The following is an 11,905-nucleotide window of genomic DNA, read 5'->3' as shown; positions in this document are numbered from 1 at the left end:
ACATAGTTTTGATCATATCGTTTATATTGTTGTGATCCTCCTCATTCCCAAAGATCAAGAACTCAATTCCTTCTTCGTTAACCTAAAAAGGCTCCAAAAGATGCATGTTGAGTGCATTTCTGGTGCCGCCCCAAATGTCTGAAATTAATTTTGTTTGTTGATATTTTTGTCAGGGATGATAATCAAAAACTGTATTAAATCGCATCTTATGAAGTATTCATTATGCAAATAGTTTTATGAATATAGGCTAATAAATGGCATAATATTTAAAATCCTCAATCTCGATTTGCAAATTGCAGACTATATGGTTTTCTTCTCTCATCAATGTGCGAATAAAACGACTTTGTTAATAGCAGCTGTATGCGGTATGCAAAAAGATCCAATCATTTCTAAGTATGATACGGCAGTTACAGAGTTTTCGTTTAAGAAAAATAATCCAGTCACACGATCAAACATTAAATAAAGCACACAAAACATCGACTTTCGGAGATTAAGCTTCCTACATTACGAAGCCCTGTCTTGTGTGCCAAATAAATTTGTGTAAAACTGAATCAGATGCATTTTTTTTTTTTTTCCAATTTTGCATCACAAAATCGCTCGAGTCAAATTTCGGCCTTTTTACAAAAAGAGCGACTGTAATGGAACGGCTTATGGTATCCTGAAATTTTCAACACAAAAAAACAAAAAAAAAAAAAACAAAAAAAAACTATGCAAAACACTCTATGAAAACACTAGATGTTTCTTCATTTTTAGTTTTTTTAAAGTTATTTCATTTTTTATCGGGTAGTAATTTTTTTTAAAACACCCTGTATATACATTTTGTGTGGGGAAATGTAGAGTTATCAATTTACCGGTTAATAAAACGATGTAAGTAATATTAAATGCGAAAAAAAAAAAAAGCCAGTGTTGAAACTAGACTAAATAAATAAGTAACAATTTTTAAAGTTTTTTTGGGTTTTTTTTTTGCATTTTCATAATTAAAAAGTCTGACACTGGAAGGTTAAAAGGGTTTTCTGTGTCTTTCCCTCCTGGATATTTAAAAAAAATCTACTACAGGATTCATCTTCATCATCATTGCCTTTTTCACCATGGGTCAGGGGGGTATAGGACACAGACAAACAGTTTCCATCCTTCCCTATCTTGAGCTAATTAAAAAAAAAATATCATTCCATGTCTTATCACTTCTCTGTATATTATCAGCTTTTTTTAACTCTTCTCCACCAGGGGCGGTTGCTGGCTATTTATTTAAGGCGGCATGACTCAAACATACATTCTCTCACCGTACTCAGGTGTAAAATGAGTACCTGGTCGGAAACAGTGTTGTCTGTGTCGGAGAAAAATGTCATGTCGCCCAACAGGCATAATGTCTCGTCTTTCATGTTGCTATTGGCTTAGGACCACTTTTAAGTGCATTGAGCACACTGAATGAACATTGCGCTTCATCAATGTTCTAGTGGGTTTTTTTTTTTTAGAATGCGTGTATATTATTGTGTGTAAGGGGGGGGGGGGGGGCATGTGTGGTTTGAATTTTAAAGACGTGTACTCACGTAATTGGCATTTACGATGGGCCTATGTAAAAGAGGTCCATTTGTCGACCTTCCTCCACTCTAAAGCAAAATTGTATATCACCCGATCACTGAAGTTGTCCATGGGATCCTGTCATAATATCGGTTTGGATCGTGGCACACGCATTGAGATTTATGAATATCATTTTTAAAAATCATGACAACAACGATTAGACAGTCATATAAGATTTCTTCCTTTGAATATCAACAGGGATAATTGTCAAAATGTAATAAAATGAATAGAAAATCCAACCTCAATGTACCATATATCTACTCAAAAGTAGTGTTGGGTTATTTGATCGCTTTTACTCGATCGACGACCGAGCGCCAAGCCACGAGTCAGTGCTCGATCTCAATGCCGGAAGAGCGAGTTAGTAAAACGATCACTCGATCGTAAAACGATCAAGCGGGTTGTGAGCTTGAGACGATCTTGACACGTGAGACGAGCTTGAGACGATCAGGATTCGAGCGAGCGGAGGAGTGTTTCGAATCATTTCAAATTCAAACGATCACAGTTTGCCATCCGATACCAATCGCCAATGTTTGCACACGGTAGTCTGTGGTTCTTCCACAGCCCTCACTCCTTGTCAGATGTTAGTGTGTCTGGGTGGCAGTGGCAGGGAAATTCGTATAGGTGTATCACGCGTGTGTGACAAGACTTCATTAAACCTACTAAAGTTTGACTATCACACACACACACACACACACACATACACACACACACACACACACACACTAAGGCTATTTCTATGACACACACGCATCCCTCTATCAATGAACACTCCTACAGTAGTGCGGCTATGTGGTCTAGTCATGACGTAACTATAGGTAGTACTCTAGTCGACCATGGCTCTCGTGCATTATAATGGTCTAGTGGTATGACACCCGCTTTGGGATCGGAAAGTCCTGGGTTCGAGCCTCGCGCTCGGTGCATAGTTGAGTCTTTGGACAAGGCTCTTTACTCACATTCTCTCACCGTACTCAGGTGTAAAATGAGTACCTGGCCGTTAACAGCGTTGTCTTTGTCTGAAAAATTGTAATATCGCCTAACAGGCGGCATGTCCCGTCCTACATATTAAATGTTGCTGTTGACCGGGGACCCCTTTACAAAGCGCTTTGATCACATTTAGTGGATATTGTAAAGCTCAATTTTTTAAAGTAAAACATTAGCTTTGAATATGGAATGTTTCAATTTTAGATGCCTGTGTATTCTTTGTTAGTTCCCATCATCATCATCATCATCATCATCATCATCATCATCATCATCATCATCATCATCATCATCAGGGCAGCGGTACGGTCTTTGGTTGGCACCCGAAAGGTACCGAGTTCGATCACCCGCCGCTGAGTGGTCTTGAGCAAGTCACCTTGCCCTAACTAAATTTGCGGCGCTGCACTGCGGCTATCGCTTGGGTTATTCCAGTCTTCCCTTAGAATAGACCCGAAAGACGAATCTCCCCTATGGGATGAATAAAGGGAATTATGTTTAATTTATTTATCATCACCATCATATCAGCGGGATCATCATCATCACCACCACCACCACCACCCTAATAATAATGGATAAAATAAATATCAACACATTTCAATGTAATAATCAATCTAAAATCAATCAGTGCTCCTAAAAGACCCTTTGATTTCTTTGTCTAATTCGTTCCATACTTTTGGAGTCCCGACAAAGAAAGATTTTCAGCTAACTATAGTTTATATATGGGAATATTAATCAGTCGTTTATATTGGAATCGGAGTTGTCTAGCAGGTGTATTAGTTCAAAGCGCATTTCCAAGGATTTACCATGCTCAATGAACTTCACAATATTTTATTTAATTTATTCCTCCGGCACGCCATATCGACCATACATCCATTTCGTACAGTAGGTACCGATCGCTGTTTGGAGTCTTTTTGTATTAAAGCTCTTTACAATACCCGTCATTGCTTATAAGATAAGAATACATTCACACCTGAGTCAAGTGCCTGACACACGGACTTAACGTCTGGATCACAATTTTCAACAATCACTGTCACTCATCCGGCCATTGACAAGGCTTGATTTTGTGACAAGCGACACCGTACCACTGAGCGACCGAACAAATAATCACCATCTGCGCCATCGTCATCATCATCATCATCATCATTATCATCATCCTCATCACAGCCGTAACAGCCAGCAAAACCACAATCATCATCTTCGGGTCCGGTCTATCCGTGTGGGGGGTGGGGGTGGAACCTGCTAAAGTATTTCATTTTTTAAACAGAAACACGATAATCATCATCATCATCATCATCGTCATCCATTGTCGTCGGCATCGTTATCATCGTGTCCGGGCAATCCGTGTGTGTCTGGGTGTGGAACCTGCTAAATATTATTATTATCTACCTACCTAATAAAAACACACCATTCTTGTTCATTTATTTTTCAAATAATGAAATGAAAGGCACGACCTTTCCCGCACACACAAGAGGCGATGACGACCAGTGACAAATTATGGGAGGTGGGGGCGGCCGACAACTTTTGGCGCGACATAAATATGAAATGTTAAGGTGACAGCGGGATGATGGTGGTGGGAGGGGGGGGGGGGGGGTCTCAACCCTTCACCATCAACAACTGTTTTGATGGCGTGTGTGTGTGTGTGTGTGTGTGTGTGTGTATGTGTGTGTGATGCGACGAACGATCATAATCAAGGCTGCCAGACAGCCAGATTTCTTCTTGCCCAAGTAGTCAAATAGACCCCAAATAGCCCAACACCACAAGCATTCTGACTCCCTTGAAAAACTCATTTGTTTTGATTAACAAAACAATCGACTACAGTTGGATAAACTTATCTTTTCATTTTTTTTAAATAAAAGATTTTTTAAAAAAATGAATAATAATAGAAAAGCGTTTCTTAGTAACCAATTTTGAACTTGGCCATCTGGCAGCCCCCATCATAACCAGCTGCAGTCAAGCCAGCCACAGACATAAGAGAGGGAGGGGTATGTGAAGTTTCCTGTGGCAAACGAGTTGCTCGTGTTTTTTTTTTTCAAACGAATCACTGCTCGATGACGTCACTGACTCGAAACCCGCCCGAAACCGACTCGATTTTAGAGGACTCGATCGAAAACCCGCTCGATTTGATCGTTTCAAACTCGACCCAGCACAAAAGACAATAACATAGGCTACAAGTTGAACTGCTGTGGGTGCCGGACTGGGTTCTTATTTATACCTTCATGGGGCTCTACTCTGTGAATGATTTGTGTAATAGTCTTATTGGTGATTAATATCTACTTAAACAAAACGAATATCAATAAAATCTATATTTACTGCTGTGTTCTTCATCCGTATGTTTTGATTACAACAAACCCGGTCTTCCAATTATAAAACTGATAGGATTTTGATTTCTCCCAAGTCAGGCCTCAAGGTGTGCAAAACTAAATTTGCCGGCCTGACCTAATTATTTTAGCAGTAAAGAGCATTAGTCGTTTGTGGGGGGGGGGGGGGGGGGGGGGGTGGATAACCGTAGTTTTAAAACAGAAGAAAACAGTCTTTTATATAAATTAATAAAGGCGGCCTGTCTTGTTTTGGCTCAACAGGAGCCCCCATGCCACACCCTCACACATTGTCGCACGCCATCACGCATGTCGTAGGCAACAAGAAAAAGAGAGCCTTCTGTGATGACGCACAACCTTCGTGCAGTATGTGGGCAACTCATCATGGCTAGAGATGCGCGAGTGCTAACGAAAAGCAGAATATGCTAAAATGTATGATGAGAAGCAGTATCTGCTAAATTTGGAAAATGTAGGACGACGCAAAGCAACTTTGCACAATAGTCCGACCGCCAGTGTTCTCCATGTTCCCCGTGGCCTTCCCCTTGATCTTCTGCCTGAGAGTTCAAGTCCAATACTTTCTTTGTTAAAGTGGAGTCATTCTTTCTAAGGGTGTGTCCAATCCACCTCCATCGTCTTTTTCCTATTTCCTCTCCCACTGGTTTCTGTTGTGTTCTTTTCCATACTTCTTTGTTTTTAATCACTTAATCCTGTCCATCCATTTTATTCTGAATAGCTTACGCATGCATCTGTTGACGAAATTCTGTATCCTCCTTATAAATGCCTACAGGATTGCTTATATCTATAGGGAATGAGATTAGCGGAGGAGTAGCGTCCCTTGATTGGACGTCACCTTACAGAGATAACGTCAATTTGGTTTTGAAGTGTCTCAAGCCGCTTTCACCGGAAGCGAGGACGAGAGACGCATGCGCACAACCAACATGACGTTCTCTCTCTAATAACTTTTCCGCCGGTGACGTCACAGACTATGGGTGACGTCCAATCAAGGGACACTACTCTCCCGCTTATCTCATTTTTCCGCTAATTTTCAAAAAACATAAGACGAGACGTGAATCTACATGAAAACGCAGAAACTCACAATGACTGCCTCCTTTGGGGAAAAGAATCTGGTTTGGGCAAAACCAAGTTGTCTCATTCTAAAAAAAAAAATTATAAATTGAGCTTATATCCACTTAACGTGCTCAAAGCGCTTTACAAGGGGTCCCTGGTCAACAGCAACTTTTAACATGTAGGACGAGACATGACGCCTGTTAGGCGATATTACAATTTTTCGGACAAAGACAACGCTGTTAACGGCCAGGTACTCATTTTACACCTGAGTACGGTGAGAGAATGTGAGTAAAGAGTCTTTTCCAAGGACTCAACTATGCGTCGAACGAGGCTTGAACCCAGGACCTTCCGATCCGAAAGCGAGTGTCATACCACTAGACCACATAGCCGCACAGGCAAAGGCAGACATCCTCTAGAAAACTATAGCAGATATCGAGAGAAAGAAGACCCTGTCAGTATCTCTCACGAATTTCCCGCTATCTCTGCGCTTCATGGACTCATTCTAGACTTCTGTTGCGCGTCTAAGGTCATCCTGTAAATCAGAGCTGCGACTGTAAGATGTTGTAGAGTAACTTGTTCAAATTAATATATTTTACTCTTTAAATGCGGTGTTGGATTATACTCCAATCTGCAAGAGACCGGTAAAGGTAGAGCGACCCCCCCCCCCCCCCCCAACGAAGATACTTTTACCCTGGTGGAAAATTTAGGGCTGTTAGTTATGACCAGGTATACAATGTGATATAATCGCATTGAAGACATGTAGGGTTTATTTGGCTCGCTCAACCATTCACTTGTGCTAATCAATTCATATTTGCCTATCTTTGTCATATCACACCCAATGACTCAAATTAAACTCAATATTACTATCATTGACAATACAATCGGCTATATCTTAGTATACAGATTAATAGTGTAATAAAGAGTTCATATCGATCTACGTCTGTGTCCTAACGACATATAAAAGTAATAGAAATGTAAATGTATGCATTTAATGTGCCATGGTTATTTTGGACAATACAGTATTGTTCCCGTCCGAAGCCTCTCCATTATCACTCTTTCGTTTGTATTTCCAACTATTCATATGCATGTTTCTTTGCTTTGTTTTTAAAGGTTTTACGGCGCTTGCGATACATTTAGGTTATATCAGCGCCAATAAATAGGAAGAAAACGGGTAAGTAGAAAAATTCTTGATATACAATTAAAAGAGACATGGGTAGTGCGCCTTGCAGGCAGTCGTTTCTTTGCTCTTCAGTTTTTCAATATGTTAACCTGATTCCAGAAATTGTGACTGTGATCATGTGCTGCAAATTTTAAAATTAATTTTAGACAGTTTTAACAGAGAATATTAAAACAATCTACAAATATTTTCATCATTATATATAGTCAACCACCAGTTTTTAATGTTTGATCTCATCGCCATAATCGTAGTCACTGTGCTTTCCCTACCTCACCAAAATTATTATAACAACAAAACCAAAAAGCGAGGCAGTTGAGGACAAAGAAAACAAAAGAAAATTTGAGTTCAACTTGGCCATCGACCACCCCATCAACTTTGTTCAAGCCACAGCCAAACCCTTATCAAAATTCAAATAGTCCCCCCCCCCCCTCCTCAAATAATGGCCAGCGACCCCATTTCGAAACAATCTGGCATTACTGAGCACTTTTTACCAAAACCCCATTTTAAGCCCCGTCCACCACCAACGCTTACACCCGAGGTGGACACTATTTTAAACACAACGACCAATAAAAACAAATCATCGATTGACCCCCCACAAATTTCAGCCACCGAAACTGATAATCGGAAACAGTAAAAAATTGAGCTTTTATAAAGAGCACAATATCCACTAAACGTGCTCAGAGCGCTTTACAAGGGTCCATGACCAACAGCAACACGTAACATGTAGGAAGTGATATGACGCCTGTTAGACGATATTACTTTTTTTTTTTTAGACAGAGACAACGGTGGTAACGGCCAAGTACTCATTTTACACCTGAGTACGGTGAGAGAATGTGAGTAATGAGCCTTTTCCAAGGACTCAACTATGCGCCGAGCGAGGCTCGAACCCAGGACCTTCCGGTCCGAAAGCGAGTGTCTTACCACAAGACCGCAAAGCCGCACAGTAAATTAAACACCAAATATCTGAAAATCATGTTATTCAACGCAGTCAGTTCGAAACAAGACAACAATCTTAAACGACATGGTGATGGAGTCCGAGACTGATATGGCGTTTTTTACGGAGTCATGGCTACGTGAGAGTAGAGATGGGGTCATAATCTCAAATTTAACATCCGGGATATAAATATAAGCATTTTTCTGCTTGCCGTAGGAGTGGAAGAGGTGGGGAAATTATCCTCCACAAAGAAGACTTGAAGGCGGAGATGTTTGTTTTGTTTTTGTTTTTAAGGGTTTTACGGCGCTTGCAACACATTTAGGTTATATCAGCGCCAGTAAAAAGGAAGAAAATGGGATAGTAAAAAGTTCTAGAATTACAATTAAAGCACACAAGAAAAAGTAAGACATGGGGGAACTGGGGACAAATCGGGATCAGATGTAGATTCCAAGAGCACACCACCAATGTACATAGTTTGAGATCACCTCTAAGTCTCATCCGGACACAAGCACAAAATCCAACCAAGAGGAATACACTCAAATGCTAACATTATACATTGAAAATAACAAATATAGTAATACATAACAGAGAGATGATTTACAAGGAAAAAAATATCATCTCCCAACACAATAACTATGCATTTGACTGTTTCCCTCCCAGCTAGGACCCAGGCCAGGGCCAGGACAAAACCAAGTAATCTCATTCCAAGACAAAGACAGAAAGCATGTTGGAAAACAGTTATAAGGGGACAGAAGACACAGTATGTACCCCCCTGCCCACTATGGGAGGTAGGAACCCCACCCAGGAGGCGGAGATGAAAACCCAATACATCTACAAGACTTTTGAATGCTGTAAATGTGAAGTTAAGATCAAGACAAGACAGCAAAACTGAAATTTCAGCTGCATATGCCGTCCACTGCCTAATAAAAAAAATAAAACAACTAATGAATTCATAACAGAACTGAAGGACTTATTAGATGTACACATGAGGAATGCCACAGTACCCATAATATGGGGTGACTTCAATATCCACTACAACCAATCAAATCCCGAATAGTAACATTAATATTGACTACACACTGCTTCCACCAACTGATTGACAAACCAACGCATCGGCGAAACCACATTCTTGACTAGCTTGTCACAAATTACAGATCAAAAATATCAAATATTCAAATATTTACTCAATGCCTGTCAGATCTTTGTTTTGTTGTTTTTAAGGGTTTTACGGCGCTTGCAACACATTTAGGTTATATCAGCGCCAGTAAAAAGGAAGAAAGTGGGATAGTAGAAAGTTCTAGAATTACAATTAAAGCACCCAAGAGAAAGGAAGACAAAGGGTAACTGGGAACAGATAAGGATCAGATGTAGATTCCAAGAGCATACCATCAATGTACTTAGTCTGGGATCACCTAGACACAAGCACAAGATCCAACAAAGAGAAATACACTCAAATGCTTACATTTCATTATACATTAAAAATAACAAATAACAGAGAGATGATTTACAAGGAAAAAAATATCATCTCCCAAAACAATAACTATGCATTTGACCGTTTCCCTCTCAGTAAGGCCAACATGCCGGGGCCAGGACAAAACTAAGTAATCTCATTCCAAGACAAAGACAGAAAGCAAGTTGGAAAACAGATATGATATAGGGGGATAGAAGACACAGTAAGTACCTCCCTGCCCACTATGGGAGGTCAGGAACCCCACCCAGCCTGTCAGATCATTACGTCATCGCTTTCGTGGTCAGTCTGACACGTCCACTCCCTGTCAGACGAAAGATTACATTTAAAAATTTGAGAAACATCGACAAGGACAGTCTGGAAAGGGAAATATCAAGAGTGTTTTGCAGATCAAAAAAAAAAAAAAAAGACTGCAATCCAATACGATGAGAGAGAAGCTCACTTGAGCAACTTGAGCGCCATGCTCCAACAACAACAAGGACAGTCAAGGATGCTGTCTGTAATTAAATCAGGTGTCTCGTAATTTCAGGAAATTTCCGAGAAAGTGGCATCTCTGTGTAGTAATAAAACGCACACAATCACTCATAGTTCTCATGAACAAGAAAATAACAAAACATCAGCTCCCACAGAAAAACACTCAGATCCTCATCCAAATGTTCCCCTCAAGGAAAATGATTCCAGCCAGTGTCTAAGCAGGACTTAACTAATCGCAATCAGGGACAAGGAAAGGAAAGAAAATACAAATATGACGGGGATGGGAGCAGGTGATCTTAACTGTATAGCCCCCGCGCAAATAAATGACACAACAAAGAACATAAAACAGAAAAAGAGCGTTGCTTTTAGTAACAGGTTTTAATATAAAGTAAGGAATTCAATAAAATCTACATAGTTGCAAAGCCATCACAACATATTTTCTTGAAGTGGTGAAAATAAATATCATGTAGTTCAGTATCACTTCTGAATTGAACATAAAGTATAATATATACTAATATACATTCAAATAACCAGATGCGTTGATAGTGATAGGCAATTAAATATTTAAATGAAATGCTCATTAGAATCATTAAAAACTAAAAATCATCGAGCCTTTTCTCCATGTATTTATATTAATGTTATTTTTGTCAGGTTCAATAAACACGGTCCCATAGCATACCACATGTATTTTTTTAGGTGTATGAGTGTGCATGTGTTTGTTTGTTGTTTTGTTTTGTTTTTGTTTTTAAGGGTTTTACGGCGCTTGCAACACATTTAGGTCATATCAGCGCCAGTGAAAAGGTAATTGGATAGAAAAAAACATTCTAGAAGTACAATAAAAAGAACTTTGAGGAAAAAGTATGACACAGGGGAATTAGTTCAAATAGGGAAACGATGTAGATTCCAAGCGCACTCTATCAGTGTACTCAGTTTGAGACCACCTTAAAGTCTCACCAATACACCAGCACAAAATCCCACATAAGAGGAATACACTCAAATGTTTACAAATCATATGCTAAAAGAAAAAATAATAATAACAACAGTAAATAACAGAGAGATGATTTACAAGGAAAAAAAATATCATCTCTCAAAACTAAAACTGTACATTCGACTGTTTCCCTCCCGGTCAAGGACTCCAGCCAGGGTCCGGACAAATCTAAGTAATCTCATTCCAAGACAAAGACAGAAAGCAATTGGAAAACAGATACCGTGGGATAGAAGACACAGCAACTACCTCATACACAGTAAGTGCCACCCTGCCCACTCTGGGAAGTCAGGAACCCCAACCAGAGTGTGTGTCTGTGTGTGTGTGTGTGTGTGTGTGTGTGCGCTCGCGCGTGTGTGTGTAAGTGATCGAATATGAGTCAAATTAAATATGAGTCCCAAAATAGTGAGAAGTAACTTTGAGAATCATAGATTGGGTTTCAGCACCACATTAGAAATCATTAACATTAATTTATCACCATTACTGTACGGTACTTAATATTTTCTTCTTGTCATCATCATCAAAATTACATTATTACACTCCAGGACTCGAACTCATTCGAATGTCCAGAATTTTTTCCTCATCATTCTTTATTATGATTCCATTCCTTCCTTAAACTAATGTTTGCCTCGAACACGGTTTCCTCGGAACTAATTTCACCCAGCCATTTACGACGGTAAATGAATGTTGTAACATAGCAACAATTTGTAACATGTCATATATAAATTTATACCCCTCAATATATTAATGAAATAAATAAACATATAGAACAGTCTCTTTTTTCATCTTCAAGCGGAAATTTGACTTAGGGTCTATTCCAAGGGAAGATTGGAATAACCCCATTCAGGGATGCCACCAGGCAAATTTAAAAAAGCCTGAAAACTTGGGCGGACGAGATACAAATCAACGTCAAGGGCTTTGTAGGGAT

The sequence above is a fragment of the Berghia stephanieae genome, chromosome 1 (assembly GCF_034508935.2).
Source record: "Berghia stephanieae isolate SIO BIC M18660-M18661 chromosome 1, UCSD_Bste_1.3, whole genome shotgun sequence".
NCBI classification, from domain to species: domain Eukaryota; kingdom Metazoa; phylum Mollusca; class Gastropoda; order Nudibranchia; family Aeolidiidae; genus Berghia; species Berghia stephanieae.
Note: the sequence above shows the minus strand (reverse complement) of the source record.